The sequence below is a fragment of the Triturus cristatus genome, chromosome 9, assembly GCF_964204655.1.
Source record: "Triturus cristatus chromosome 9, aTriCri1.1, whole genome shotgun sequence".
Lineage (NCBI taxonomy): Eukaryota > Metazoa > Chordata > Amphibia > Caudata > Salamandridae > Triturus > Triturus cristatus.
In genome coordinates this window covers 53,040,902-53,068,647 of record NC_140592.1, presented here as the reverse complement: position 1 = coordinate 53,068,647, position 27,746 = coordinate 53,040,902, and the positions used below count along the sequence as shown (strand labels likewise).

General features: G+C 46.4%; 1 long non-coding RNA gene across 2 annotated transcripts; it reads right to left on the bottom strand.

Annotated features, from left to right (window-relative positions):
• Window positions 1–13,779: 13,779 nt before the first annotated feature.
• Window positions 13,780–27,447, bottom strand: LOC146797383 (uncharacterized). Of its 2 annotated transcripts, XR_014968985.1 has the most exons (4): window positions 27,415–27,447; window positions 19,246–19,385; window positions 17,364–17,432; window positions 13,780–13,946 (listed from the first exon to the last, which is right to left on the bottom strand). It is a non-coding gene; the product is annotated as an uncharacterized LOC146797383 (long non-coding RNA). The 2 variants fall into 2 exon arrangements; XR_014968984.1 differs by lacking the exon at window positions 17,364–17,432.
• Between the last annotated feature and the right edge of the window lie 299 nt (window positions 27,448–27,746).

Below are 27,746 nucleotides of genomic sequence, written 5' to 3'. Positions count from 1 at the left end.
CCTCTGAAGCGCATGCGCACAGGGTGTATGTGGCATATGTGAGACAAGAGAAGCAGAGCTGCTGAGGTGTGATATTCACTGGCGTCTCTCCAGGATGTAAGACCCTGCCTCTGAGGCGCACAGGGTGTATGTGGCATGTGTGAGGCAGGAGAAGCAGAGCTGCTGAGGTGTGATATTCACTGGCGTCTCTCCAGGATGTAAGACCCTGCCTCTGAGGCGCATGCGCACAGGGTGTATGTGGCATATGTGAGACAGGAGAAGCAGAGCTGCTGAGGTGTGATATTCACTGGCGTCTCTCCAGGATGTAAGACCCATCTTCTTTTTTTTTTCCAACCAGATTTTAATGGTGTTTAAAGACAAATACATTACACGCATTCAATGTTCCTTATCCATGTCCCCTCTTGCAATGTTGCCCATTCGTAATAGTGGTATCATTCTCTGGCATGTTGAAATTAACAGTTCCATTAAACAAAAGATTCACCCCTCCCCCTTGAGTTGCGTGTGATAGTCAAAATCTGTGTGTGATGGTATGTTCCCATTGATCATTCGTCCATTTCAGCGGGTGTCAGCGTGCTTGGCGGCGCCCTATTCAATGAAGACCCTGCCTCTTGACCTCAATTTTAGACTGTTCACCTCACTGACCTTAAGGGCAATGTCTGGAGGGGCTTTTGCAATCCCTGTGGCCCTTTTCATTGCCTCCCCTCTCGTTCCCCCTGTCTTACCTGCCTCCTACCACCCGCCTCCTCCACTGCAGGTTGACAATATAAAAGAAGCCAATGTGGGGTAGAAAGTGGAAAGAGCAGATGGAGCAGAAATAAATTATCAACCTGAATAAGAGGGAACCAAAATATTGGGCTTACAGGAGCTTGGAGATTGGTGCAGAGGAGTATGTAAAGAAGGAATACACTAGAAAGGTATGCGGTCACCAAAGAAAGAGATTAAATACCTGGCAATATGGAAATTAACAAGTTACTTACATTCAGTAATGCCTTATCTGGTAGAGACTCTATCTTGGGGGGTCATCACTGTCTACACGCCGACACTGCCAGGAGTCATTACTTACCGCCAACAGCGCCGCCGCCGCGGGACTGCAATTCCCGTCATTCTCAGCGGCGGCGCGCTTTGCTAACGTCACGCCAGCGCCCGGAGGCGCATTAAAAGCATCGCGGAGGCCGGCGGATCGGGGGTCATCACTGCCTACACGCTGACACTGCCAGGAGTCATAACTTACCGCCAACAGCGCCGCCGCCACGGGACTGCGATTCCCGTCATTCTCAGCAGCGGCGCGCTTTGCTAACGTCACGCCAACGCCCGGAGGTGCATTAAAAGCATCGCGGAGGCCGGCGGAGCGGGGGCATCACTGCCTACACGCCGACACTGCCAGGAGTCATTACTTACCGCCAACAGCGCAGCCGCCACGGGGCTGCGATTCCCGTCATTCTCAGCGGCGGCGCGCTTTGCTAACGTCACGCCAGCGCCCGGAGGCGCATTAAAAGCATCGCGGAGGCCGGCGGAGCGGGGGTCATCACTGCCTACACGCCGACACTGCCAGGAGTCATTACTTACCGCCAACAGCGCCGCCGCCACGGGACTGCGATTCCCGTCATTCTCAGCGGCGGCGCGCTTTGCTAACGTCACGCCAGCGCCCGGAGGTGCATTAAAAGCATCGCGGAGGCCCGCATCGCGGGAGGCACGCGGGGCGTGCGCCGGGCGAAGCCCGGGCCAAGGGCGGTCCCGTTTAAGCCCGTTCAAGACCGGATAAGGACGGGACGGACCATCCCTCTTACGCCCCATTTAAAGTAAGGAACATCATCATTACTATTATTGTGCCCTTTTATACTGTCTGTGTTAAAATCCTTCTGGATAACTTAATAAGACGTATTTTGCATATTGTAGTGGCTGAAAGCACCAATTATGACATCTGTTACCACAACAACCCAACGAGACAGTAGTGTGACCAGTGCTGGCTCAATGTTGGGTACTTTGGACAATTTTCTCATACGGGTGTCGTCAGCTCTGGCTAAAGACATTGAATTGTCAGAAAAAAGGCTATCCCTAGACCCTGTATTTGCTAAACGGTCATCCATGGGAAGCTTGCCAGGGGCTAAATCTCCTGTCTGTCTCGACACCGAGCCAGATTACTCTTTATGTTCCTTGGATGAAGCTACAAAAAGCCCACTTGTCTCTACTAAGGATCTTATTGCGGTTCCGTCTAAACAGGTTACTGCTACGCTGGGGAAGAATAGAAAGACCCCTTCTCAGAATCCTTTGATGTCTCCCGTAATTAAAACCAGATCAGCACTCATAGCCAAAAAGGGTATGATGAATCAAGCTAAGGGCACGTCTGTGGAAAACAAAAGTGCGGGCAATAAAACACCCATCCAAACGAAACCCAAGTGTAAAAAAAGGAAGTTGGGAAATGATGCTTTAACTAAGAAAAGTATTATAAATAAAGATTGCTCTGGTCCCCCATACGTAGCAAATAAAGAAATTTCCCCTAAGTTGGGTACTGACAGAGACTTTTCAGAGGAGCTGGGAATTTTGTTTTGGAAAAGAATGGAAGACTTGCTTAAAAAGACGATTCATCCATTTCACGGAAGACTGGATCGTATTGAGTCTAGACTCTCATGACTTTCGCTAGTATCAGTCCAGCAGACCTTGAGTAATCGGACTAGCGAGCAACAAAGTATTTTGAAGTCCTCCCACTGCCAAAAAGCTGTGGGTAAAACTCGAAATGGGTTGTCAAATAGTGGTAGCATTCTTGCTGTTAATGAGCCGGTATCTTCTGGTGCTCCTATCCCTCCTCTTATCCCTCCTGACAAAGTGGCTGAGGCCAGCCAAACTGAGCAGGGAGCTAAGGGTAAAAATGTGGGGCAAAGGAAATTGGCATCTATTGTAGCTACTATACCAACTAAACCCGCAGAGTTTGCGTCATCTAATCTACCTACCGTAGATCTCCCCCCTGAATCTGTCCCTTATGTGGTTATACTGGCAGGTGTGCCTTCATTGGGACCGGGTAAAAGGGAGACACATACAAAGCTCAAAAATAAGTGCTCATTTTGGTTAAATGCAAACAGGCCGTTGCCCGCGTATAACAGGGCCGAGATTTTGTCCGTCAGGAGAGTAAATTGGGTAGGTAGAAGTATAAAAACAGTTGAGGGGGATTGTGTGATTGTCAATTTTAGAGACAGGCGATGTGTTGAATACATCTGTAACTGGCCACAAACTGATTCTAGATCTCGGATTTAATCACTTCCCTTGACCTGTTTTTATGCCTCCATGCAAGATTTATGTGGTAAAATGTCCCTATGGAATGTTTGTCCTAGTCACCCGGTTGTACGGAATTTAAGCTTATTTAACCGGTTCTCGGCCCTATCCGGATTGGAGGATTGTGACTGACAGCAAAAGGGGCTGGGGGTGAGTCTACTAGTCCTAGCAGCTTATATAGTTCTTTAGAGTCATTTCCATTGTTAGGTGAGGATCTATTGCCTGTTGGTTTCGTTACAGCTGGGGGAGGGGCCAAGTCCTGGCGCAAATGTTCATAATAGTTCTATTATATGCCCAGGTTCAGACCCCCCCTTAGACCCACGCCTACACGGGGTAGCTAATTCATCATTTATGGTTAAGAACGTGTTGCTTGACTGTAGTACTATCCTCACTAGGGATGTACCTTCTGAGGATCCCAAAATCACATGTGAATGCTCAATGACATACCCGCGCCTTACCTTAGGCCGAAATGCCCCTAGCAAGGAACCACTTACTATTGCTGCATATTTGTCGATAGTCCCGTGTCCCACTGTGGATAGGACTGTAATTAACGAAGGCAAGCAGACTACACATGGATTGACCTCTATGTTATCGTGGAATCTCGCCGGCATTGGGCCTAAGGTTGCTTCTCCGTGTTGGTCTTCTCCGTGTTGGTCTGAATTTATAAACGATTTTGATATTTGTCTCTTTCAAGAGACTTGGTCCGTTGATCCTGTTTATTACCTAGGTTATTTAAATTTTTATGCCCCCGCTGTGAGAGGACCTAGGGGACGCCCTATGGGAGGATTGATTATTTGGATCAAACAGCATATTAGTTGTGGTATTCAATCTATCCCGTCGGGGCATTGTGATATTCTGGCTGTTAGGCTTGATGTGTTGGGTTACCCAAAAATTGTTATTATTAATGTGTACGCCCGAGGCGTTCCAGGAGGGAAAAAATCTGAAGTTTTCTTGGCCTTAGAATCTCTGATTGAATCACAGCCAGATGGGGTATTACCATTAATTATGGGTGATTTTAACTCAACTTTTGAACCGCTAGGTCTGGGAAGTGAAAACTTACAGGAAAAGGAGGACAGTAGATGGGGTGTCCCCGAATTGGAGGCAGGGCCATCAGTCAAATGGACTGAGGCGGCGCTGTTTTTGAATGGATTCTGTTTAGGCAACCAACTAAGAGCCGCAAATGGTCGGACTTCGTCTGACAAGAAGCGAGCAAAAACTTATGATAACGGGTTAAGATCTAGTAACATTGACTATCTACTTGTCCATCTGAAGCTGTGGCACACTCTGGTGGACATGGAAGTCAAGTCTCGTGTTGAAAGTGACCATAACCCTCTTGCCGCATTATTTAGGCTGGGGTTGGAGGGTAGTGCATCTCTTAGTGAAGATTTACCTATCCCCCAGACTACTTTATCAAATGATGAGCGGCATCTTAAATGGTCTATAGTGAGCAAACAAGCTGATACACTAATTGCTATTAACGCCCAGCTTGATAAGGTACTAGATAAGATGGGTGATGGTGCGTATTCTGGGTTGAAGTTCCGCCGTTTTGAGTATGATCATAATGAATTATTTATTAACCTCAAAGCCAAGTTCTCTAAAATTGGTGCTACCAAGCCCATGGTGAGCAAAAAGCCTGATAGATGGTATAACAAGTCCTGTAGGGACGCTAGGGCTGGTCTGAGTCTAGCATTAAAATCCAGGAATCTAGAGGCAATTAGAGCAGCCCGTCGTAATTATAGTGTGATTACCAGTAGGGCAAAAAGAGAGTGGGACGACCAAGTGTGGCTGAACCTTAAAGATGCATGCTCAACAAAGAATCAGGCACTTTTTTGGGACATTTAGAAATGGGAAGGTGGTGGACTTGTGGCCAGCCCACAAAACAATGTACCCCAAAATTCTTGGGTTGAATATTTTAAGCCGCAGTATGCTAATGCTGAAGGCAATTGTTGCGGGATGACTCTTGCCCTTAAATTTTATGAAGGCAATGTTTTTAGCTTAGGGGATGTTGACAAGGCATTGAATGCTGTTAATGCAGGGCAAGCTCCAGGGATGGATCGCATACCCGTGGATTTATTCCTCAGTGACAAAGTGAGATGGAGAGTTTATATTAGTTATTTAGCTAACGCCATTGCCCAGGGGATGGCCGTTCCTCATACCTGGAAAGGAGCAGAAATTGTGCCCATCTACAAAAAAGGTGATAAGTCTTTAGCGAGTAACTACAGGCCTATCAGCTTGATTGACTCCTTACAAAAACTAATGGGTCGTCTGGTCCTGGGTAAGTTACAGGACTGGATGGAAGAGGGGAATATCCTCAGCCCGCTGCAAGCCGGGTTTCGCTCAAGGACTAGTACGATTGATCAGGTCTTTAGATTTATTCTTTTGTACTGGCGTGTTGTGGTATTGGGCAAAGGTACATTATATGCTGTGTTTGTGGACCTGAAGGCAGCATTCGATCTTGTCCCGCGAGGGAAGCTTTGGCAGGTATTGGAGGATTTGGAAATGCCACGGGAATTGTTATCTTTGATCATTCGCCTTCATGAGGACACCTATGCAAAAGTTAGATGGGGTAGGCAGGGGGAGACCACAGATGCTTTTCCGGTAGAGAGGGGAGTGAGACAGGGATGCGTTATGGCGCCTACCCTGTTCTCGCTCTTTATAAATGGAGTGGCTAAATACCTCTCCCTGGTTCCAACTGATGCCCCTGTGTTGGCAGGTGAGTGTGTCCCGGTCCTTATGTTTGCGGACGACACCCTAATACTTGCCAAAACTCCAAGTGGTCTTCAGAAGGCACTCCAGCGCTTTATGGACTTTTGCGATATGTGAGGGCTTGAAATTAATAGCGCTAAAACAAAATTTATGGTACTTACTGAACCGAGTCATCTAAAACAAATCAAACGGTTTAAAGGAAGCATATGTATGGGCAATTGCCGGCTAGAGCGGGTCAATGCCTTCACCTATTTAGGTGTTAACCTTCAGAGCGATATGAGCTGGAATAGGCAGTTAGATACAAGTGCACTGAGGTTTAAGCAACAAGCAGGCGCTTTACTCAAAAGATTTAAGACTTCCTTCACCAAACCAATTAGGTCTGTTTTAGAGATCTATGGGATGAAAGTTTTGGGTTCAGTTCTTTATGGCGCCGAGTTGTGGGGGTTTTCCAACTTGAAGCACTTGGCCACCCTAGAAAATGAGTTCCTTAGGAAAGTTACCTCTGTCCCACAAAGTACCCCCCTAATTCCCCTGTTTTATGACCTCGGCAAGAAGTCTGTGACTGATCTTGCCATGTTGCGACCAGTATTATACTGGCGTAGGTTGTGGACAACGGAGGAATTGTATCATTATGCTAGGGGTCTTAAGGATGTTATTGGGAAGGAGAGCTTCCATAAAATTAAGTGGCTGAAATCAATTGGTTCTCTTTTAGGGAGAATGGGGTTGAGGGAACTGTGGGATGAGCCTACTAATACTGTTTTTCCCTCTAAGGCAGAAATGAAGAAAATCTATTGGGAAATGATTTTTTCTGAAAAGTGTTATGTAAATGCTTCTGCCCATCTCACAGAACGCTTTTTCGAATTCAAAACCCACCCATTATTGGAACCCTATTGGGACTCAATAGAGAAACCATTAGATCGGAAGCTTTACTTCCAATTTAGGATTGGATCCCTCCCTATCAGGGCATTTACGTCTAGCTGGGTGGGGATAGATGGTGATAAATGTCGTAAATGCAAGGATAAGGTGGAGACGTGGAGCCATTTCTTGTTTTTCTGTCCATTGTATGCAGCCCCAACAAATAAATGGCTCATACCAATATGTCGTCTTATTGGGGTTCGGAAACATGACGAGGCATTACGAATATTACGTTCTGATCCCAGCCTCCCAATTGCTCTGGCTATGGCAAAATTCTTGAAATGGGCATGGGTAATAAGAGCCAACGAAGATTGCTAGGTATAGGAAATCCGAAAAATCTTAAAATGGAGATTCGCACTAGTTACTAATGATTGAACTACGATCACTTTATGTACATCCCCTTTTAAGAAATCTATTCGACACTAATTATGTGAGTTTAATTGTTTTTTACTAATTTTAATTATTTATCAAATTGTCTTATGACTTGTATTATGTTTTATCTATTCTTGTGATACTTTTATGACTTATTGTCGAATAAAGTTATAAATTTGAAATTTGACTCTATCTTGCCCAGATTCCTCAGCCTACAATATTCCCTTCCTCTGTGGTCAGCAGCTGAGATAGCTACCCCTTTCTTGGATTCGTCTGCACTCTGTTGCCCTTAGTTACTATTTTGCTTGATGTTCTTTCTCATGATGCGTCATAAATGCTCGCATTGTTCACTAAATGTGTGTTGCTCTCTGAGCCTTTCATACTGTTGTGTACCACACTTTGCTTTGGATTGTGGGTGTTTTTGCTCTTCCCTCAAGTGAGCTGATGCAGGGCCCCGGGTGGAGGGGACGGCCCTTCCCTCTCCGCCCAGGGATTTATGGGAGGAGGGCACAGACATAATAGTGTGGAGTCCGCCACAATGATGCCATCAGCATCCCTCGTTGCGCCAGAGCAGTTACACTGGAAGAGATGCGGAAGATGGACATGACTAGTGGGCCATCCGAGGCTACAAGCGGCAGAGAGGATGCCATGACCACAGGTGGCTGACCTGCTGGGGGTCACAGAGAGGACACAGAGCAACGCCGGACTGGCCAGACTGGGCATCAGGCTTTCCCCAGGAGGTTGGAAAGGTGGGGTGCTTTTGTTACTGGGGGCTGGGTCTGTAGCAGTGAAGCAGTTTTAAAAGCCCTCAGTGTTCCTTCTATATCCAAAGGTTTTCAGGCAACAATAAAAGTGCCAACGTAACTCTGGTGATTCTGGTGGGAGATTGGAGTTTTGTCTAGTAGAAGGTTTGTCTCATCTAAGGCAGTGCAGAGGTTTAATATGCCAACTGCAAAGAGTGTGCACTATGCAGATCACGGAACAGTATTTTATGTGCTTAGCTCAGTGGTTACTGCTTTTGTTACAGAGATCATTTTGCTACTGTGCAGTTCATAAGCTACAATCGTATTCTAGGTTAGAAAGTTATGTTTTTCCCCCCAGCATTTCATTATCCTAATTTGGCTAAAAAGGGGTTGCTTGGGTAGAAATAAGTTCTTATGAAGTCAACCCTAACCACTGTGTTACGTTCTGAATCCTGAGTTTGTGCTTCCCCAGACCAAGGACTCTCGAAAAGTGCCTACCAGTTTGGATGACTTGTGAATCCTACACCTTGTACTCCCCATTGTCTTATGTAACATTCTCTATACACTGATTTACACATGTGCGATTCATTTTCTCTGTATGTGTGTGTGATGTAAAGTGCTTGACACCCTACACTTGGAGGTGCTCTAAATCAAATGAAATACATGTGAGTGAGGGGCTATAGAGAGATGAAAGGCACTGCTGGGGGTGACAGTGAGGGAATCATTGAAGAGCCCCAGTAAAGATTGCCGTATCCTGGTGCACTTTACTACGCTTTAAAAACAAATACAGTTGAATATATAATGAAAACTGTGTTGTAGAATGCGCAATTTTTTCACAATTTTTTTAAAAGGGAGAAACCTTCCCAAGTCCCCATTCTGTAGTGAGGCTCGCTCCCTGCGCTCGCTCGCTATGCACCATATGGGGGCTGGTCTAATAAAATTTGCCAGCACTCCTTTAGGTTCCCAGTCCGGCTGCGCTACGGAGAGCTGCCTCAGAGGGGGTTTATGTGGTGGTGAGTGCCTGTGGGTCTTCTCCCAGGAGACGGCAAAGCATGGCAGCTTTAATGTTGGGTTCCATAACCCCTCTAACCATTACTTCAGGGAGAAACGTCTAGCGAGGAGCTCACAGGTGGAGAGTGGATGGGCCCCTGCATCATATCAGTCTGGAATGGGTGCACAGTGGTGCCATCCAGGTGACCTAGTGCAAGGGGAAGGTTCAAATGGAGTGGACCTCCCAAATGGAAATTGCAGAGCGTGCTACCCCCTCGGGCAGGCAGGGTGCATGGCGGTGGGAATATGACATTGGTGCCACGTAGAAAAGAGGGTATGGGAGCAACGTCAGGTGCTGGGCAGCAGGAGGCACATCTTACAGAGGCAGCCGTCATGTATGACCTACTGGTGAGTGTGAGCAGATTCTCAGACCCCTTTAGGGCTTATCCAGGGTATTGCCTGAGAGAACTTAGAGTAAGCGCTGTAGGGGTTACCGGTACTTCAGACCGCTACAGAACATGGTGGGCTGTTGGGCACCACAGATAGAAGCGGTGGGGAGTGGTGTGGAGTGTTGAAGACAGTGCACCCCATAAGTAGGGCCAATACACGGAGGATCAAGAAATAGGGATTGACGGGGGATTCAAGGCGATCATGGAAAAGGGCACAGGGCAGGGTGTGCCAGAGATGGGCAAGGAGGGCAAAAGAAGGACGTTGGAGGGAGGTATGGTAAAGAAGCTCCCATATTTGAGAGTGAGGGATGCCCTGGGCAGTTATCAGCTGACGAGCGCAAAAGAAAAGATATGGGAGAATGAGTATGTGAACATTTTCAAACTACTATATGGTGAGGCCAGATGCATGAAAGGATCATAAGCGGAAGAAAGAGAATTGGCAAAGAGGCTGAGGGTGTCTATGAACTTAGATATCTGGAAGGCGGCATTCGCCATCTATGCAAGCATGCAAGAATTATATGCAAAAAGACACATGAGGCCAGCATAGGGTCAGAAAATACGTGGAAGTGGTAAGGTGGCCAGCCTCAGCTTTGAAAGACCAGCATGTCTGAGGTACAATGAGTAAATCTTGCAAAGTCCCCCCATACAATTCCGCAGGAGAACTGCAGTGCCTCTTGGGAGAGCCATGCTGGGTCCTGTGGTGTCCAGAGTGCGAATTGTATGTATTTTTTTGTTTACCTCCTGGAGCAGGGAAGTCCCTAAAATTGGGTTTAAAGGATTTTTGCAAGAGTTCCTCGAACCCAACCACCCAGATATACAAATATTTTCTTAATTTTTCAAAAACGACTGAACGGATTTACATCAAATCTCAAAAAGCATGCCTTCCAGACAAAGGATCGCAACTTTTCTAAAAAAAGAATGTGAATGGGCCAGTCTTGGCCCCAGGGAACCAATGCTCAGGGGACAAATTCACAGCAAATGGGAGAGGGTATGTGGTCCCCCCATTCCAGAGCCATTATTGGACCCTGGGGACATTATCCCTCTGGGCCAAAAGGTAAACAGAAGTGGAGGGCTGCCACGCGTCCCCCACCCCATGCTGATATCGGGCCTGGGGAACCCTTCTCCCAGAGCGAGATAATGCACAGTGTCCCGGGGACCCAACTCCCTGCCCCCGAGTGGCGAGCATACCCTGCCCACACTCTCCCTCCAACAGTCGCACCAACAAGACTGTCAGCTGGTTCACCGCAGATCTCCAGACCTCCAAGCAAAACTGCTGAAAACTGGAGAAGAAATGGCACCACGAACAGACACCGGAGAACCAAGCAGCCCACAAGAACGCCATGCGCCAACATCATCACCTCATCAGATCCGCCAAAAAGACCTCCTTCAAGGACCGCCTCGACAACAACGCACACAACAGCAAAGAGCTCTTCAACATTGTGAAGGAACTCTCCAACCCCAGCTCCAGCACCAACGACATCCCACCTTCGCAAGACCTGTGCAACTCCCTGGCCTCCTTCTTCCACCGCAAGATCGCAGACATCCATGACAGCTTCAACAGCTTCAACAACCAGGCCACCACTGCAGCCAACGACACCCCTTACCCCACGGCCACCACCCATGGCACCCCCCTTTTCACCTGGACCAACATCAACGACGACGACACCATCAAAACCATGAGCACCATCCACTCCGGCTCCCCATCAGACCCATGTCCTCACCACATCTTCAACAAAGCCAGCACCACCATCACACCCCACCTCCGCAAAGCCATCAACATCTCCTTCGAGACCGCGACCTTCCCGGAGAGCTGGAAGCACGCCAAGATCAACACCCTGCTCAAGAAACCAAAAGCAGACCCCAAGGACCTCAAGAACTTCCGGCCCATCTCCCTGCTCCCGTCGAAGGCCATCGAGAAAACTGTCAACAAACAGCTGACCCGCTACCTCCAGGAGAACAAAATCCTGGACCCGTCCCAGTCCGGGTTCCGCAGCAACTACAGCACCGAAACGGCCCTCATCGCCGCCACTGATGACATCAGGGCCCTGCTTGACAACGGCGAAACATCCTCCTTGACCCATCAGCCGCTTTCGACACAGTCTGCCACCGCACCGTACGCACTCGCCTCCCTCCCTTCCGATCCAAAGCCACCAAGATCACCTGCGGCGTACCCCAAGGATCCTCCCTCAGCCCGATGTTGTTCAACATCTACATGGCCCCACTCACCCACCTCACCAGACTGCACGACCTCAACATCATATCCTAAGCCGACGACACGCAACTGATCCTCTCACTCACCAAGGACCCTCTCACCGCCAAAACCAACCTCCACAAAGGAATGAAAGCCGTCGCCGAATGGATGAGGAACAGCCGCCTGAGGCTGAACTCGGACAAGACGGAGGTCCTCATTCTCGGCCCCACCCCATCTGCCTTGGACGACTCCTGGTGGCCGACCACCCTGGGAGCAGCACCAACACCCACCAACCACGCACGCAACCTGGGATTCATCCTCGATTCAACACTCTCCATGACCATGCAAGTCAACGCCATCTCATCCTCCTGTTTCAACACCCTCCGCATGCTCTGAAAGATCTACAGGTGGATCCCCACCAACACTAGAAGAACGGTCACCCAGGCCCTCGTCAGCAGCAGACTGGACTACAGAAACGCCCTCTACGCAGGAACCCCAGCCAAACTGCTAAAACAACTGCAACGCATACAGAACGCCTCTGCACGCCTGATCCTCGACATCCCTCGCCACAACCACATCACACCCCACCTGAGAGACCTGCACTGGCTTCCCATCAACAAGAGGATCACCTTCAAGCTCCTCACCCACGCACACAAAACACTACACAACACCGGACCAGCATACCTCAAAACGGCTCACCTTCTACACCCCGAACCGCCAGCTCCGTTCCGCCGACCTCGCCCTCGCCACCGTCCCCCGCATCAGGAGAGTGACCACCATTGGCAGATCATTCTCCTACCTCGCCACCAAGTCCTGGAACACCCTCCCCATCCTCCCACGGCAGACCGAAGACCTACTAACCTTCAGGTGGCTACTAAAGACCGGGCTGTTCGAGCAGTAGCAGCACCTCCCCCCGCCAGCGCCCTGAGACCCTCATGGGTGAGTAGCGTGCTTTACAAATGTCTTGATTGGTTGATTGACTCTCCCGGGCAGGGAACTCAGATTTGCTCCCTCCAAGCAATGGGGCCCATAGTGGCTTGGATAGGGGGCGGCGTACCTCCTTCCCTTAAAGTTTATGTTTTGGCCACAGGGGATTGGGTCCCTGGGCCACTGTTGGCTCGGGGAAGGATGTGCATGCCCTCATTGCCTGAAATACCCCAGGAGATGGGGTCCCTAGGGCCCCTTGCGGCTTGAGGATGGGGGCTGCATGCTCTCTTCCCTTTACAAATATCTTTTGGCCTCGTGGGATGGGTCTTCAAGCCAAGAGTCGCCCCGATGAGGGGGGCTGCGCGCTCCCCTTCACTTACAAAAAACTAAAGACCTAGGGGGAGTGGGGTCCTCGGGCCGAAATGACAGAGGTGGGTGGCCATGTCCACCCTCCCCTTAAAAAAACAAAGCCCAGTGATGGGGTCCACGGGGCCTGAAGTGGCTTAGGGAGGGGATCTGCATCTGGTTGGACGCAGGTCCTGGGGTTAACCCAATGGTGCGCCCAGCCTTTGGCCATGCGCAGAGTAGGTGTGACTGCCAGTGGGGGGTTTGCTTCACGTATGGAAATAAAATATTACTTTACATTTTAAAAAAATCCCTAGAGACGGACTGGAAAAAACAAAGGGTAAAGTGACATCATAGTTAGGCGAAAATTTCAATGACAATGTAAGGATTTAAACTAAAACAAACCCAACTGAAATTCACCAGTTATAGTTATCTCTAGTAACTATAACTAGTGTCCTAAGGTAGCTATAACTACCCCCCCTTTGATGGATAGGCGCAAAACTTGACATACCAATAGAAAACTAAGCATGCTTCTACCAAAATGTGTCCAGATTCATCACACAGCATAAGCAAATAAGCACCTGTCTGCCCTTTGCCCTTTTTAAAAGGATTTCAACAGGTTTAAAAATACCAAGAGTAATCGTATCATACATGTCTGCCAAATTTCATGCATATTCACCAGACAGTGCCAAAGTTATAAGCAAATCAACAAATGGCTTCTCAGTTGACAAGATATACAAAAGTGTTAATCCGTTCAAGCCCACCCTTTGGGGTGAGTAACACCCCAGCTGCATTTCAGCTTTTTTTTAAAGGATGTGTTAAGAGATGTTCTAGAATTCTATGTGACCATTTATATTGATAAAATGTAGTTTTTTTTATTCAACACTAAGCAACAAAGACATATGAGTGAAGTACATCAATGATCAAGTCAAAACTCTTTGTATGCCCAGTTAGAAAAATGTTATTTCGAAGTCTCCTCCATCTCTTTTCGGGGGTCCCAAATCCAGAGCCCGAGAAGCGTCGCCCCACTGCCTTTCAGCACTGCAAAAAAGGAAAAATAAAATGATAAGAATGCACTGTTATTTTATTTTTCTGTGCTGAGGTAGCTTTGTGGGGCGAGGCTGGGCAGCACATGGGTAAGGAGTAGTGGGCACCCTCCTAAATGCGCATGATTGTTTGGTAGGCCGGCTTCAACCGGCCAAACCGTCATGCGCACTTTGCATATTCTCCAATTCACCCAGGCTGCATTACAGCCTGTGTGAAATACATGCACAGGCTCCCATTCTCTGGCTGAGCGCCGAACCACAGCACTCAGACCAATCACATTGCTGCATTGCAGAGTTGTAATTGCCTTAGAGGAGCCTGGGTGCTTCCTGTTAGCACAGAAGCCAGAAAGAGGATAGAGAGGACAGAAGAGAGGACAGAAGAGAGGCAGTGGCCGGCAGGTAAGTGATCTTTTTTAATTTATTTTTTAGCCCTCCCCCTGCATCTCTACTGCTTCTCGGGAGCAGCCGCCACTGCCCAAATCTTATCCACTGGTCTACAAACGTAGGAAAATAAGGATCAAGCTGATAGGGAATGGCCTTTTCTTCATACTGTGAAAGAAGTGCAAAGATCTTTGGGATTTTTAAAGTTCCATATCCTCTTTAAAAAATAATTTTGTCTATTGGGCCTCCACTCATCCAATTCACCAAGAAAGGAGTGCAGTTTCAATGGGAATAGAACAAGAAGAAAAAGTGTACCAAGCATTGAAGTCAGCATTAACTTGTGCTTCTGTTCTATTATATCAAGATTGCACATCACCTTTTATTGTTGAAATGGATGGCTCCTCTAAAGCATTAGGTGCCATTTTGTCTTAGAGACACCAGGAAACTGGGAATCTCCAGTGGCTTACTATTTCTAAATATTAACCTCTGTGTAAGGAAATGCCTCTTTTTGCATGTCCACCCCCACGTTTTTGGACTGATGCTGCTTGTTTTTCGACTCTGGGAGGATACTGTGGCCAGCTCACCAGGCCTCAGTGCCAGTGTTCTAACCCCTTACGAAGTGTAGGTTTAACTGGCTACCTCTAATTGGTAGAGACTGGCTTATTTAAACTCCCTAGTTTTTGGTACCCAGGACCTGTAACACTGCTAGTTTGACTTTGCCATTCAAACCGACAACAAACCCCCTCACTTCCCTTGACAATGTATTTAAGTCTCCCCTAAGGAAGGCCTATTGAGCCCTAAGGCAGGGAGCTGTATATTGTTAAGTCGGACATGTATTTTATATAAATATATATATATCCTGGCAGCAATACTTCCAAATGGTTGTTTTGCTATTGGAGCGTTAGTAGCCCCTTTGGCTAACACAGAGTTACCAGCTGATCCCTCAGACCGGGTAACTTCTGAATGGGACTACTGAGATGGGCACTGCAAGGTATTATTTTAATTGTGGCATGATGCCCAAGTTGAATATAATGTCACTATTATAGAAATACAGCTTTAAGAAAGTTGACACTCTGTGATCCAGTTTGTCCAGTGGCCTCACACAGTCACTGGCCACCAGACAGCTTTCTGCCCTCCTGGGGAGTAGTATGAATGACTCCCAGGCTTGGAATAAATAGCAGCCTGCTACAGAGGGAGATTTTGTAGTCCCCTTCACAGGAAGCCACTCAGGGTGTTAGACCAAAAGGCGAGCTTCAAAGGCAAAGCTGCCTTTGGTGGGCAAATAATGATCACACTCTTGAGGGGCTTCCCTTTGTCCCTGCTGTCTGATCGCCTACCTGCACAGAGAGGGGAGACCAGCGTCCAAACCGCTTTTGCTGTGGGCATATAGCTGCCAGGGAGCTAGCAAGCTTCTAACATCTGAGGAAGGATCCCAACATCTTGAGAATGGCCAGAATAGTGCACTCCGGGATTGCTCAATGACACACATAGCCTGAAAGTTGTCACCAAGAGGGAGGGAACCTTGTAGCCCATGTGCTAGTGACTGCATCATCCCCACAGGCATGTTTTGGGAACCCTAAACCACACCAGAAATGGAAAGAGGACAGAAGAAGGACTACCCTGTTGATCCCTGGATTTGGCAAAGAAAGGCTGCACCAGTCACACCTTGGGCTAGCGAAGAGAGGACTGTAGCTCCTGGCATGGATAAAAGTTATTCCTAAGCCCCAGACCAAATAAGTCACTCCAGGGGTCAGTCAGCTGTCCCCTGGAATCAGCACCAGGGCCAGCAAAGCTGATGTACCCCATGTTGGCAAGTCACTAGCCACTTTGCTAGAATCACCACTGACTGCCACTGGGTGCCCCAAGAGACCGATCCTTGATGGCCAAAAGTTGCACCAGAGTCAGCCAGATCCGGGAGCGTTGTCTGAGTCCAGATTGGTTGCCCAAGAGGGACACCAGCCCCCAGCAAAGGATATTGTTGAGACTGCTATATACGGAGACCCGTAGCCCAGCAGCAGCTGACCTTCTACTCTCCTAAAGAAGACTTCAAGGGACTCCGACCTCTGTAGCCAAAGTTGCCCCCACTTGATCCATGGACCGAGGAATAACTGCAAAGACACACCATTGACCGCACAGCACCCAGAGCATCCTTGAGCATCTTCCATCTCCTGCATCTGCAGCATCAGGACCACTCAATTGAAGTCTATGGCAGTTGTGCTGTAAAGTTCGGAACTGGACAACACTTTGGTGGCCAGGTAACCGTCCAAATACTCCATACTGGTCCCCAGACCTTCTGCCTGTTGGGTTTAGTTGGCCAAGCCGGGCCAGAGTAGTCGAACTCAACTGTTACAAGCGTTTCAAAAGTTTACAAACTTTACAGTAACCAATTCTTGTTTTTGGTTGAAATGATATTTAAGTTTAGTTAAAAAATCTCTATCTCCAGAACCCTCTGGTAGATTTTGCTCATCTTAGACTCTATACATTCATAAAAATGTAATCTATTCTTATAAATTGGTGGTGTTTTTTTTCATGTTGTGTTATTTTTTTATTTTGTTGTTTGGTACTGTTAAATGCTTTACACTGGTTTCTTTGCTTAAGCCTTGCTGCTCGCAGCCATAGCTACCCAGGGTTGAACTTAAGTTTTTACAAACGAGCGTGACTGGACCTAAAACAATTTTTGCGAGTGTATTACACGGTAAAGCCTCACAGCCATACCATGTAATACACCCAAATCCTCACACTCTGTTAAAAAACAATAACATGATATACAACAAAAAATTATTTGCAATGTAGGACGTCCATAGTCATTTGAGACATTATTTGAAGGGTGCTCGACATAAAATCACAACAGATGGATCACCTAAACGTAGACTATATCAAATCCAGGAAATTTACTAATGCACGTCATGCTCGTTGGAGTTGGTTTTATCCCATTTTTCCAAGTAAATAAATTCTCAACCGGGTGGCTGTCATGGAAAGATGGCTGTACTTTAAAGGCAAGTGGGAATTGAAGAAACAGACATTGTCTTACCATCCAGTATTTTTGCTCTCCATCAAAAGTAAAAGATGAAGCAGTATCAGGAAGTCCAACAGCTTCAATCTAAAATTGATACCTTTGGTTGGATTCAGAGAAACACACTAAATAAAAGTCAACAGGAGAATTTGGCATACCATAAAAAAGGATTGTATATATCAGATGTCGACCTGCAACAATGTCTGATTCGTTGGGGTCATCCAGTCCTAACAATGGGACATGCAGAAATTTACAAAAACACAGAATTAGTATCCAAAAACCTGTGGTGGCCACAGTTTCAAAAAATTACCAAGAAGGTTAACAGCCTTTACATCGCTGGCTGAGCCAGGCGTGCCGTTTTCCGGCAAGCGGAACTACACTTGCCTGAACCACGCATCTGCCTTAACCATACATATGCGTGGTTAAGGCAGATAGCGGTCTAGATGTCTGGATGGGCGGGGAGAGGAACAGGAAGCGTCGGAACAGGAAGCTCCGGACGCGGGCAGGTAAGTGAGGCAGGGGTTGTTTTTAGTGGTGGGGTCGGTTTTAGGGCTCAGGGTGAGGAGGGTCAGGGTAGTTTTTAACAGAGGGCAGGGTTTTAGGCCTCAGGGTAGGGAAGGCGTAGTTTAAAGGGCAGGGCGGGGTTGGTTTTAGGGCTCCGTACGGGGGGCTGGGGTTAGGGTAGTTTTTTTTGGGGTGCAGGGTTTTAGGCTCAGGGCGGGGAAGGGTAGTTTTAAGTGCAGGGTGGGGTCAGTTTTAGAGCTCAGGGCAAGGGGGGTCGAGGCAGGATGCCAGATTTCATGGTGAGGGGGAGTGGCAATTTTGAGGGGACGGGTATCAGTTTTAGGGCTCAAGGCGGGGGGCTGGGGTCGGGGTAGTGTTTGGCATGGTTTGGGCCTGTGGCCGGGGGGAGGATAAATGGTAGTTTTAAGGGCAGGGTGGTGGTCAGTTTTAGGGCTCAGGGTGGGGGGCTGGGGTAGTTGTGACAGAGGGCAGGGTTTTAGGCCTCAGGGCGGGGGGAGGGGAAGGGGTCATTTTAAGGGCAGGGCAGGTTCAGTTTTAAGGCTCAGGACGGGGGGGCTGGGGCTGTTTTTTGGTAGGGGGCAGGGTTTTAGGCCTTCGGACGGGGGAGGGGCGGTGTAGTTTTAGGGGCATGGCGGGTTGGTTTTTGAGCTCAGAGCCAGGAGGGGGCCTAGGGAGGCGGCAGGATTTTAGGGCTTACGGCGTGGAGGGGGAGGGGGGGGGGGGTCGGGTGGTGGTAATTTACCACGCATATCCCTTTAGCAATCATGCCTTTACATCGAAATTCGTTGTAAAGGCATGCGTGGTAAAGTAATGAGTGGTTAAGATGCATTCGTTGTTGGCGACCACGTTGTTGAGGCACGTGTGGTTTAGCCATGTGAGCTTCTGACATACAACCAATCAAGAATTGTGTAACTTGTGCTAATGCAGAGCTAGATCGAAGACCTCCTGCTGGCCTTGTGCAACCCATTATAGTACATCACCACCCACAGTTACACATCACAATGGATGTTACTGTAGAACTTCTGCATTCATACTTGGTTGTGGACTCTTTGAAAACAGGCCCATTTTGTACCTCTCAAAAGATTCCCATCAGCCCCTGAATTAGCTCAAGTTTTTCTTAAAGCAATAGTGCATCTGCATGATGTGATGTCACGGACAGAGGTGCTCAATTCATTTCCTGATTCAGGAATACATTTTTGATTTGTTTGGGGGGTTATTACCCCGAAGTCAACCCGCTGTCATCCTCAAATGCATGGACAGACTGAACGTGATTCACTTAACGTGTGAATAAGGCAATTAAATAATACTTAAGGTATTTTTAATGCAGAATCAGCAAGATTAGATGAAATGGATTCCTACTGCAGAATTTGCATACCTTAATTCCCTGCACACCGCTATTGAGGTTGAGACCTGCATCTGTGTACAAGATTGAGGACAAAGTGTGGCTCTCCTCCAAGAATCTTTTTGTTCCATTGTCACACTCAAACTTTACTTCAAGATTTTTAGGTCCGTTTTCTGTATAACAAATGAATGAGAAAGGGGCGGTGACGTTAGTTCTGCTTGAAACATGAAAGATCCATCCAGAAGTACACATTTAGAGATTAAACCTGCAGAACATGCAATGTTAACAACCCCACCAGCAATCATGGATACATAAATAAATAGATAGATAGATAGATAGATAGATAGATAGATAGATAGATAGATAGATAGATAGATAGATAGATATAGATAGATATAGATATAGATAGATAGATAGATAGATAGATAGATATAGATAGATAGATAGATAGATAGATAGATAGATAGATAGATAGATAGATAGATAGATAGATAGATAGATAGATAGATAGATAGATAGATAGATAGATAGATAGATAGATAGATAGATAGATAGATAGATAGATAGATAGATAGATAGATAGATAGATAGATAGATAGATAGATAGATAGATCAGTTGAGTATGAGGTAGAGGGAACCCTAGACTCCAGATATAGAAAAGGTCAGTTACAGTATTTAGTAGGGTGAAATGGCTAAGGTGTTTCCGAAAGATCTGGGAAGCCCTTTGTTTTTGTTCATGCCCGTCAGTTAATTAAACAATTCCATTGTAGGTCTTCAGACACCAGGACTTTACAAAGAAGGAGAGACTTGTACTGGAAGGGGCACTGTCAGGAACAACTTACTGTGACACGGTTGAGTACCGGGACACTGCGGCTTAGTCATCCTCACTGGCATTAATGGAAGACCAGTGCAATGGGGGATGTGGTTCTAAAGACGTATCATCTCTGACAAGCATTCACATCTTTTTTCAGGGCCTTTTTATGAGCATCAGCTGGATACTTGAATGTTCAGCAAAGTTAGTCAGCTGTAAGGCTTAATGTTCGTGTTACATCACCCACAGTTTATTTGTTCTCTCCCTGGATTTCACTACAGTAGGGCTATTGGTAGGATTTTGTCCTTGCTCCTTTTGTTCTGCCTTTGCTCATGCCTGTGTCTTCCTCGTTGTATCCCTGCAGCACCTCGATTAATCTCTCAGGTATTGGATTGTTCCTGGTAGTACATGTAGTCGTCAAAGCCTCATTGTATGGAATGACTGGTGAGGCCCATTATCGATTGTTTCAGTTTCCAATTCTATACCTGTGACTTGTTGACTTCCCATAAGTAATTGATTGAATTTCTGTTTTGTCTCAAGTATAGCCCTGCAATCAATTCAGCCCCTACCTTTAAATGAATGTCATGTGAAAACCTCCAGGAAAGCAAGTTAACACCCTCCAGCTGTCACCAACCCTTTCCCTTCAGACATTCCCACTATGGAAATACAGCTGGAAGTGGATTATAGTTGGGAAGTGTTGGGGCATCTTATATAGTACAAAGGCCTGAGTCGCCATTTGAGCATTTATTAGATGGTGCCAGAAGAACTGTCTGACATCTAGGCACCCCAAGTCAAGTAGGAATATCACAGTGGGGAAACATGTCTTAGGCAAAGACCCATAACCAATGGGAACTCTGACAACATACCAACTGCAACAGTGACACACTGATTCATCTCATTAACTGACCTTGCGGCCCTAGGTATGTCGGCATGACGACCCAAAAATTCAAAATGTGCATCACAGAACATCGCAGTACCATGAGATACAGAAAGATATCAACGAAACTGACCAACCATTTTATTGAACAAGGTCACACTGCTAATGATCTGCGCTGGATGGTACTCGACAAACGGACACCACCAGTGACTGTTCAAGACATGAACTAGTTTCTTTTAGTTAAAGAACAACGTTGGGTTTTCAGGCTGAGAAGCCATCAGATCAGTCATAATGATGAGATCCTGTGGACCTCTTTACCCCAGTTTATATTCTTATTTTCATCCACATGACATTTGAGTTTCGCAGTTAAAACATTACTATGTACACATAAGGATAGCTCAAGCTCGGTCCCTGTATCACAGGGGACTCAAATCCTGTATACGCTGGCACACGGACTCCTTCGTTCTGTGATTATGGTGACACTGTGCACAGCCATGGGTCTGGTTTACTGCGTATCCTCCCTCCTTCACTTGTGCTCCCTTATGGAGGACGTTCCTCCAGTCAAGCAATTTTACACACACATGATTAGGACTTTTTGACATTCTCAGTAGCCGGTCATTCCTTCTTTATATTTCACTAGGACCGGCTATTATTTGATATTTTATATTTTGTAGCAACTTCTAGTATTCTGCGTTTTCATATTCATCTACATTGGCTCCTATTTCCATAGGGACAGTATGTTGGTTATTCCTACCAACATTTGACCTTCACAAACTTTTAATATTCTCTTAACATAATGCCTCTTCTGTGGGTCTTACCCTTTATTATGAGGTTTTGAAGCCCCCTCACCCTTGTAACAGCCAGTAACTACATTTCCCTTCTTAACCAGTGGTGCGTAACAAGCATTGTACACGCCTCCTCACCCCGCCCTTAAATTGAGAGATGTGACTACCGCTAACGTCCTTGATTCTGGTGTGCTACAGACTCAAAGGGGCCCATTGCATGTAAGCGTCATGCTGGAGCTTCGCACCAGATGATTTTTTGTATTGAATCTGCCCACTGCCCATATGTTTTTTGGATCACAACTGCTCACAGGCAATGCAAATGCTTTGCGGCTTTGGGAAACAACCTTTACATCGCATGTCATTACATCGCAACATCCTTTACATCGCATGTCATTACATCGCAACATCCTTTACATCGCATGTCATTACATCGCAACATCCTTTACATCGCATGTCATTACAACGCAGCCATTACATCACATGTCACTACAACGCAGGCATTACATCGCAAGTCTTTACAATGCATACCATTACAATGCACAGTACCCTTACACTATCCAACTCTTACCTTAATGTTGCGCTCACTGGAGTTAGAATAGTAATTATTACTCCTATATTATCCAACACTTACCTTAAATGTGATGTAGTGGTATGCATTGTAATGGTACACGTTGTAAAGGTATAATGCGATGTAACGGAATGTGTTGTAAACGTAGTTTCTGAAAATGCGATGTAATGGCATGTGATGTAAAAGAATGCGTTGTAAAGGATGTTGCGATGTAAAAACTTTGTTGTAAAGGCATGTGATGTAAATTTATGCATTGTAACGTCATACATTCTGCGGCTTTACTTGGCCTCGGCCAGGTTATCTGCGTATCCATCCCTACCTGTAGACAACACGACTTATGCAGTTAGTTTGAGGAAGCGGTGGAGCGACTCCCCTCCATGTATTTGTTTTTCTTTTCTTTTTTGTACCTTCCCTTGTGGAGTGATTTTGCTTGTTAGTGCCTGCTTGCATTTAGTGGGCCCGCACTAAGGTTAGACTGCTTCCTATTGATCAAGCAGCCAGGACGCGGCCACCGCCTTGACCATGCCGCCTTGACCATGCCGCCTAGACCATGTCGCCTTGACCATGCCGCCTTGACCATGCTGCCATGACCATGCCACCTTGACCATGCTGCCTTGACCATGTCGCCTTGACCATGCCGCCTTGACCATGCCACCTCGCCCGCTCTTAAATTGAGAGTCGAAGCTCTTGCTAGTTTCCTGGCATGCTACGGACTCACAGGAGCTCGCTGCAGATGCGCGCCATGCTGGAGCTTCACTAGCTTCACTACACTTGTTTTTTGGATTGCATTTGCCCGCTGTTAGCATTACAACTGCCCTTAAGCTGGAACAATCAATGTTTGGGACCAAGACCTAACGGAACATACCTCTCCACTTGGCCATGATTGGATATGCATGTACATCTTAGCCGGGGTGATTCTCCTCCATGTCTTTTTGTTTTACTTTTTCCTTTATTTAGTGTTCTTGTGTTTACTGCTAGTGCCCACTTCCACTTAGAGGGCTAGCCCTGGATCGTATTATTGTACATAAGGGCATAGCTTGGTCAATAAGGTTGGGGGGGTGAGCTTCAGATTTCCCAACAATCACGCTAGGGTATCATGTTAAAACACGCTATATAAGAAGAAGCAGGACATGAGGGGCGGGGGCGGGGGGCTTAAGGAGCAGCGGAAAGAGAGAGGAGGGCGTATTGTTAGGGCCACTTAAAGCACAACATTTTTCAAACTAATCAACATTTTTTAAGGCCTTCCAAACAGAAGAGTGGTTGTGTGTGTGTTTTTGTTAGAGTAGGCATGTAAAAATCCCAGGTGAAAACCAACAGACACTTCACCATACGTGACTGAAAACACTTGTAACCAACTATTTACAAAAGAATACATTTTTTAGGGGGTTGTATTGCCACAAACCATCCCCCCCCCCCAGCTACGCCCCTGGTTGTAGTGTTATGATGTTGCTTTGTATGTTTGGCCATTAGGCTTCATTCACTCTTAGATAATCAAGCAGACGAACGTTGAGTTATTTGTTGTCCTTACCCACATATGGGCCTTACTTCTGAGAAGTGACGCATCGCTGCGTGAAAACAGCGATGCGTCACTTTTCATTGCGCCCTCCTTGCAACATGATAGATGCGTCATATTTACTGTATGACGCATCATGTCGCAAGGAATGACAGATACGTCAGTTTTACTGACGTACCTGTCGGCGCAAAAATGACGCATTGCTGGAGTTGTTTCGGAAGCGTAACGCAACTCCAGCAAGGCAGGGAAGAGGGCTATGGATATAGCACTGCGTCATCCTTACGCCTGCAGTGAGGCAGGCGTAAGGTTTTGACGCATTTGCATCCTAGAAGTGGCGTTGTGAAATCTAATAGATTTCACTGCGTCACTTCTACAAGGCTTACTTGCGTGGGGACACCCCCACTGCATACATTATACCTGACGCAGGTATAATGTAGCGCAGGGGTTTACAAAGTGACGCATCTGCTTAGATGCGTCACTTTATAAATAGGGCGCAACAGGGGGCATGTTTTACGCTGCGGATGCATCACAAAAAGTGACGCAACGGCAGCAAAAAACTGTCAAAAGGCCTCATAAATAAGGCCCCTTTGAGTTTCTACTATAATGCCTTGATATACACACATCATGTCTTTACCTCCACGATTACACCCTGAGCCTACCGCTAGTGTATTTTGCGCTGAGACACAACACCCAACCTTTGCAGGTAAGCCTGCTGGTTTTTTCACGTGTGTCACCACTGGATTCTAGTTGGACACCACACTGGTGGAAATTGTTGTTTCACACTTGGGTTGTTGGTGTCACTGTTAACATGATAGGTGTTACTAACACTCATTCTCTACAACCTAGATGCCTACCTGACTATGTTCATATTTTCCCACAGTGAAAGTTGACAAGTGGATCTGATGCTGAGATATTGGATACCACTTGCTTTATAGTTTCTTATTTTAATTTTATCCCCTATTTGACTTTTCTAGGTCCTGACGAATGCTCCGACACCTCAGCCAAGGATTCTAGTAAGGGCAGAAACATGTTGACCATGAGATAAATTGTGAAGGTTAATATACTACTGTCCAGGTTATTCACTTATTTTAATCCTAACCCAGACAGACAATAATAAAGCTCAACGCCTGTTTTGAAATTAGGTTTAATCACAAAACTTGTATTTTTTTTGTTTGCACCACAGCACTTTTTACACTCTGCTAGCCTCACCACTCGACTGACTTCATAAGCATTATTGTCACATACTAAAGTATCCGAAGAGCTCCTCCTGATTAGAGCGGGAGTTGTAGCCCGCACTGTGATCTGTCATCACGGCGTGAGGAGCATCTCCATGATGGAGCATGCCATCTCTTGTGGGTGAGGGATTTCGTCCTCTTAAAGGAATACTTGTTTTGACATTCTAGTTTCCAAGCTGCTCTTTGTCTTAGACCTGGGTATTTTGTTGTGTGTAGCATTATGCAAAGGGTCTCCATCTTCTGGTCCTGTGGGTAAATGTAAACCCAACTTTTACACTGACACTTTTGCATTCACGCAAAATTTCATCGCCTTTTGTACAGCGAAGAGAAGAAGAGAAGCCAGAGGAGTCCATGAAAAATAAAGTAGAAAACAGTCAGGTTAGTTGGCACGGTCACTGGTGCCCTGCACTCTTGTTTAGTTGGGCATTAGTCAAACAAGCACTCATTTGGCTGACAGGGTGAGCTGTAAATTGGGTCTGACTCGCACCAGAGGACGCCTTGAGGTGGCGATGTCTCTACAGATCTCAGATCTAACCCCACAGACACCCTGCACACAGCGGAGCAGAGACTGCAAACGCTGATAATTGCGTAAACAAGCATTTGCAATGCAATAGGTCTCACTTTTGTTAAAGTTAGAGCTGTTGGCGTTGGAAATTACAGTGTTTTTCTTTTGTTTTTTTATTTGTAGTGGAGTAATTATATTTGTATAGCGTTATTGCAATTGGTATAATAATGAAAAGTAAAAAACATTACCATTTTCAACGTAGGTGTTGAGAGCAGTAGCATAGAGTGCAGAGACGCAGAGTAGAATAGAGTGCGTAGAGTGCAGTGATGTAGAGTATAGTGGAATAGCGTGATTTGGTGAGGATTATATTGGTGTAGAGTGTATTGGTGTGGAATAAATTGGTATTGTGTACTGGCATAGAGTACAGTGTTGCAGAGTAGTGTTGCACAGATTGGAGTGGAGTAAGGTAGACAGGAGTGGAGTGGGGCAGAGAAAGAGTGCAGTGACGCAGAGTGAAATGGAGTATTGTGGAGTGGTGCAGAGTAGAGTGCAGTGGTGTGGAGTGGTACGGAGTAGAATGGAGAGGGGTAACGTGGAGTATGTTTGGCATGGTAGCGTACTATTACAGTCGAATCGGAGCAGGGTTGGGCCAGCTGTGATGAATACAGGGACAGATGTTAAAGTCACTGCGGTTTTTAAGTACCAATATGGGGAGTTATAGGCCACAAATTAAGGCAGAGAGGGCAAACATAAAAGCCGATGAGTGGCACACAGTAAACTCACCCACGACTACACCTGGGGGCAGGGACATCCTAAGGATTTCTGGGCGCCAGGGCCAAACATATTTTGTGGGCCCCTGTTAAGAATAACTTTGAATGTATTATCTAGTTCCAGCTCTTTCACCGTGTCTTTGGCCAGCTCGCTGACAGTCGGTAGGCACACTTATCTAAATTCCAAATGTGTTAACATCTAACTAATGTTCAGAGATAGTTACGTGCGTTTTTAATACTGTAACACAGCAGCAACTCAGTAATATTACTGTAAATAATGTCTGTGACAGCGTCACTTTTTGCATATGTGAGATCCAGTTTTGCTAAAAATAAAAATGTATGGCTATTGCATGATTTATACACAAAACATTGTTCTGAAAAAATGTCTGTTATAGACTTAAACAGCACCCACAATAAAATAAATAAAAGGAAAACGGAAATTAAAACAATCTGTTCGAGGTCATTAGGGAAAGACTCTGTCCAACAGAGCTGGCACTATGAATGTGCCCCTTGAAAGGCTGGGGCCCTGGGCCACAGCCCACTTTGCCCATGCCTTAAAACGCCTCTGCCTGTGGGACACCAACCGTAGGCACTTGAAGAGGGCCTCGTAATTAGTGTCTGAGGCTAGAGGGCACAACAGTAAATTAAAACATAGCAGGCTGCACATGAGGTACACTGAGGGTTCGAATGAGTTGCACTGCGGAGACACTAAACTCAGTTACAAGTACACGAGGAACACGGGGACATCAACATTAAACATATGAGAAATTAGTGGCATATAAAGAACACACATGGGAATGTGCACGATTTAGTCACTGAGCCAAAGAAGCAAGATTCACAGATGCATACAAAGGAAGGAGTTTAAAACGGGAGTAATTTTGAAACACAAGAAAGTACACATATCACTATCATTAAATTAATAAATGGTGGGCGCTGAGGAATCTAGGAAATCACCCAGGGGCAATAAGGACAATAGCGTAAAGTCAAATTGAAAAGCATGTGACCAAAAAGAGAAAAAAAAAAGACTAAATGCACTGAGAGTTCTGAATGCAGTAAAAAGTCAGACAAATGTCCTATTCTTACAAGTAAAGTATGCTCCATTTCAGCATTTGCAGGCCGTCACTCTGCCCCCTCTTACCGTTAGCCTCTTTCCATCCCCTCTCCTTGTAAGTGCACAACTGTACCACAATGCCGCCTTCTCCTACCTTAAAGCAGTCGGGCATCCTGTGTCCTGCGCTGGAAGGGTGGCCCTAAGACAGCCCCCACAAACAAAACAGCCACAAAGAACAGTAGAAAGGACAAACAAACACCCAAGGACAGCAGCAGTCAGATGGCAAAGCCATTGAGGGCGGGCTGGTTATCTCTTTGGTTTATGTAGAAATGTTACGGCGTCCTTTAGCCTACAGCTGTGCGTTGGGGTTCCAACGGTTGCGCAACAAATGAAAACAGACACTAAAGTAGCATAATTCT